This window comes from Scomber scombrus, chromosome 5, assembly GCF_963691925.1.
Source record: "Scomber scombrus chromosome 5, fScoSco1.1, whole genome shotgun sequence".
NCBI classification, from domain to species: domain Eukaryota; kingdom Metazoa; phylum Chordata; class Actinopteri; order Scombriformes; family Scombridae; genus Scomber; species Scomber scombrus.
The window spans coordinates 5,919,781-5,925,490 of record NC_084974.1 but is presented as its reverse complement, the minus strand read 5'-3'; positions in this window follow the sequence as shown (position 1 = coordinate 5,925,490).

Genomic DNA, 5,710 nt, shown 5'->3' with positions numbered 1-5,710 from the left:
ATCCAGGTCTTTGGTCTTCTAGATTAAATGCAAGAAGCATCTGAGGCTGTCAGAGGACGCTCTGTGTTTCAACCTCGCCTGATCTACAAGTATAATTGTCATTGTTACATTATTTACTCTCATTGCGAAAGGCTTTCCATCACAGCACGGGAGGCTAATGGGTTGGTCACTTCCACATTCTAGAGGGTCGTTTGACCTTCATCTTTCACAACATTTCCTTTTGATTCCATTTAATAAATTGTCTCCGATCTGGTGTCTCTTGGTTCTGGTTATTGATTATCTTCCTGATCCCAGAGCTCCCACTGCACAGATCTCTTGAATCATTTATTATCAGCCATTTCCTTTGTCAGGTCAAAATACAGAGGATCAGGTCCTCCATCTGGCCTCCTACTCCTATTGAACTGTTTACATTGAAGATTTCTCTCGGTCAGTCTACAAACTGGCGTAGTTTATTACGTGTATGCCTTTTAAAATATTTTTTATCGACTGATGTGTTACTTTTGCCTTCAGCTCCTCACCATAGCACCTACCTGTGAGATGAAGATGCTTAAGTCCTGTCTAATCCATTTCATTTGAACAAAGAACTCACACTCAAGAGAGCCTGTGGTGAGGGACGTACCGATTCAGCAAATGTCTTGAAGCAAGATTAATGTGCCGTAATCTCCTTTTCAGTAGATAAGATACTCATGGGGTTAACAATAGTATTCAGCTACATCATAACTGGCATTCAAGCTTTGATTGTGACTGGTCATCTGGTACCGTTGTTCTCCGGTACATTGATTATTGTGATGACTTTTTAGATTCCTTTGTTTCTTTGGTTGGTTTATTGTTTTTGTCAGAATCGACAGAAAATGTGGCATTCCTGGCCCAATATAGAGGCAACTGATGAGGATACGTATGGATGTGGTTGGCTATGAATTTCATGGGCCTCAATCAAAGAAATACTTGTCTTAATGGATAGTGACCATATGATAAGCTTGTTGTTGCAGTGTAGGTGGTTTAGATAGAGACCCACTGCTAGCATAGCTAAAATTCCCTGTGATGAAATAGGAAATAAACATGAGACAAGTGAAAATGTGCTTCTCATAAATTCTCTTGCAAGCCTTTGGGAGGTCCCTGCCCTGTGATAGCAAGCCACTAGATAACACATTACTGTTCTGATATCTAAGTTACACCCCAACATGAACATTGACCTTGGATTATGGTGAAAAAATAGCCTCAACATCAAATTCTGTACATGCTGTGTGGATCCACAAACACAGCATCTGTTCTGTCATCAGGATATCATCCATTCTTGTCACAGTTTCAAACTACTGGAAAAAATGATTTTCCAGTAGTGTTACATTGTGGGTCCATGTGGTATCCATGTGGCTCTGGTCCTGGAACACAGGGTAAGTTCCCTGTAAGTGGACTATGAAGCTTGGGAGCTCAAACAGGGGCTTTGGCTTTATCCCTGCAGATACACTACACAGTCAAGTATCAAATCCTCTGTGGTAGCAAAGGCTCAACCTCGCCTCTCTATCTCCACATTCTCTTCTCTATAAATGTTAAATATTGTTTTTTTCGGAAACCCCATATGCCCCCTGCTCCTTTACAAGTATCCCCACTGTTTGTTGATGTGTCACCGCAGAAAAAGGCTGTTTTTCAGAAAAGCCACCGGGGTAGAAGAGGAGGGAGGGGCAGGTTTATTTTTGTCTTTCAGGAGGAGGTAAACAACAAATATTCCCTCATGTGGCAACAACACAACATCTGCTCTGCGATGTTAAGATGGAGGAATGAAGCAGAGGCCGGATTCAAAAACAGCAACATCAAAGCCCTGGACCATATAAAGGCATCAAGATGCTTCAAAAGCAACCAAGTGTGCATGTTTTTGTTATATATTTCAAACAAAATTCAGTGAACCCAACAATGTAACTTGGTGGCAATACTATATAAAAAAAAGATCCTAATACTTTAAGATGCAGAGGTCTTTCAAACGGAAACAGGAAAGCAAGAGAATGTGCTCCCTTCTTTATAATCCCTTAAGACAACTTCTATTTTTCTTAATCTTCCCTCTCTTTCTGGGTCTCATCAGCTGCCTTGGGCAAGAAAAACGGAGGGAAGAGAGAGATGTGGAGCACATCAGGGAGGAGAGATCATGCATCGTTGTATCGTTAGCGTGGTAAAGCCATGATGCTGTATGCTGTGTTGTGACAACACTGATAAAGAGTGGCCGAGAATAGACACAAGTGAGTAGGTGGTGAACAAAAGAGAACACAATGTTATAGAAAACATGAGACATTTTGTTCTAGACAGGTTTAAAGAAGTGAACTTTAGACACAAACTCATCTGTGACAGAACAGCAACATTGATCCAGTAGAGCCCCAATGTGTTCAGTATTAATCAGTAACGTCATTATGAAATAATCACATGAATAAATTGTCTAAAGTATATGAATTACCAATAAGTTGTGAAAAAATGTAATACTTGACCTGATCTCATCATTCTTATAATCAGAATACAAGTTGAATTAGAATTTATATTAATCCTGATTTTACTTTATAATAACATATTTTATTTAATGTCACATTTAATTTCATAATGTCACTCTTAATAACAGTTGTCACATGTCAAACCCCCTCAGCCAATCAACTTTCCCCAACTGCTACCAAATTTAGCCTGGTTACATAATTCAGTATGAACCAAATACAGATACTGCTGTAAGTAAACACAGTATACAGTTTCAATAATTATCCTCTCCTTTAATTTATCAGGATAGCTAGGCTGGCTAACTGGCTAGGCTTGGTTATGAGCTCAGCCTAAAAGTACACAGTCAGATAACTCTTTAATATTTTTTCATAACAATCATAAGGTACACAGTAGAAAAACAGTGCTCACATTATAAAGTAAGCTTCCAGGAATGTGCAATTTGCATCTATGTATTTAGCCAGTGCCGCATCTTGACTGATGACACCATGTTGTGTTGCAGCAAAAGTTTAGCCAGGTTCAACTTTTTTTTTGCAGTGTGATGTTTTTTTGCACGACCCCTCTGCACATTTGTCCCTCAGAGAAAGACTTACAGCTCTAGTTATGAGGCATAGGTAAACTAAATAAAAGTAGAGGGTAGTTACTGTATCTGTACAATCTAGCTGGTTGATTTAGAACAAGTGGCTCCATGGTTCCCAATCCAGGGGCCCCCATGAAGGATTGCTTTTGACGATTTGCCTGTAATCTAATCTTTTTTCCTTTTTTGGGGAGGGGGAATAATTTTTTTTTAACAATTTTACTTCTCTATGCCTCACTAGGTTAGGGAACCACTGCTAGGAGCTAAATGAATCTGGAGACATGTGATTGGCTGAAAGGTGAGCAGTAGTGACCAGTGACAACATCACTGTCATGAAAAGTGACATTAGGAAATAAAAAATGATGCCATAATATAAAAGGTGCCATTATGAAATGAAATGTGGCACCACATAAACGTGCCACTAAAAATGTCCCTTTGAAATAAACAGACAATAACTTTAATACAATAAGTTCAATAGCAATAACAATGATGAAGTAATGTTTCATAATAAGTTAGTATTAAATGATTGTTTATTGGTTATTGGTTCATTTATGTATTTTATACAATTTATTCATATGACTATTTATATTATAATGTCTTATTCATTCCAAATTGAACACTCTGGACTTCTATGATCAGGCTTGTTAAAACAGTTGGTGATTAATAATTGATTAGTATTGGAGCTTTGAACAGTGTTATTATCTGTGCAGTGATACAAATCTAACCCCCCCCCCCCCCCCCCCCCAAATCTGGTTAAATTCCCTCCTGCATCCTTTTCTTCCTGTTTTTCTGTATGTGCTACAGGTCCTTTCCTTTCATTTTCATAAACAAACAAAGTGGTCTGATTATATCTGCTGTGTTCTCCTCATAAAAGCATCAGTAAAACCTGTGACTCATGCTCCTGTGGATACACAAATCAGTTTTACCTGCAGAGGGCCTATTCTTTTCATTTGAATAACAAAACGCAACATGAAAATGGATTTGAGTACAGTTACATAAATGGTATTTTTGGATGAAGCACTTCAAAATTTGCACTCAGGGGACTTTTAATGGCTTGTTTCACAAAAGCAATATTTTAGAAATGTCAGGCTCTTTGTGTTCATTCTCTGTTCTCTTTCAGCAGCACACATTGGATGTCCTTGATGTCATGTGTAACCCTCCAAGACAGATGTGAAGGGCTGTAAGCATGCAGTTTTTTTGTTTGTTTTATGTTTTAATCTGAATGACTTTATTGTTTTTATCAATTCAGGTAAAAGTAACAAATGTGGTGGGGAACATTTTGTACATATCTGCCCTGGTGGGCTATGAATGTCTCAGAGAGTCAATCTGGTGCCACATCTCACATTTCACAAAAGAGCAAAAATTGATGCATCACACCTATTCCCAGACACGCACACACACACACACACACACACACACACACACACACACGCACATAATCGACCAGAGAAAAGAGTCTGACGTCAAACCCGGTAGACCCATTCACAACCTCTCCCTTGCGCTCTCTCTCTCTCTCTACATTGTGCCTGCCAAGCTTCTGACAACCTGAGTTAAGGAGCAGAATTATGGGCTGTCAGGCCTGGTAGTAATGAATGGGCAGCAGCCGGTCAGTCGCCAGGGGACAAACACACAGAGAGCAAATGTAAAGAGAAGAGAGGGATGATGATCTCGAGCAGGAGAGGTGAGTGTGTATGTGTAAAAGGCACTCATAGTTAGGCATTTTCACATGTTTTGATATGTCTAAAACCCCACATAGATTTTTAAGAGATGTATTCATGTAAAATATTGATAAATTAAGTGTCATTACATCGTCCTGAAAACATATTTTCCCCAATCAGCTTTGTGCTATATTCAATGAAGTCCAACATTAACATAGCATTTTGTCAAAGTTGGAACATTTTTGGTTATTTCACTTGGTTTTTTTCCCCTTGTCACTGTTTCAAAGTAGATAAGGCTCAGCTGAAAGAGGGTGATGTCATGTACTTTCATGCACCAATTAGGATTTTGCTAAATTTAAACTCTGGTGACAGTTGTGGGTTTGTTCGCTTGTGATGCCAGCACTGTCAATCAAATCTGATCAAACCACACCCACTCTTAATAAATAATAAAGAACATTTTTTTCTATACAATGTCTATACAACATTGATTGTTGCTTACTCAGTCATAAATATTTAAATTAGAAGAAAATATTTAGGATTTGAAATCAGATTGTCAGGGGCTTTAAAATAGAGAAATACAATTTTCTGACTTGTAAAACAATAATCATGCCTACACACTTCACAAAATGCTACAATCTCAAAATCCAGAGAGTCATGTCTGTAGTCCATGATGGTAATATGTATCAAAACACTGCTTGTTATGCTTGTTGGCTTGTACAGCATTTCATTACATCTCTGCACTAGAGGATGAACCCATAACCTCATAAAATCACACTGTGTGCTGTCACAGTGTGAACAAATTATAAGTTATCTAAGAAACCTCAAGACAAAAATAGCACATGAAAGTTTATACTTGACCTTGACAACAGCTTTTGTGTGTGACATCAGCAGCAAATAGAGTTTATTCAGTATTTCATGGTGTTCATGAAGTTTGGAACTGATGCAACATCATGACAACTATGCAAGCTCTATTTGATGATGAAGACTGTGAGATGTTGTTAAAAGCACT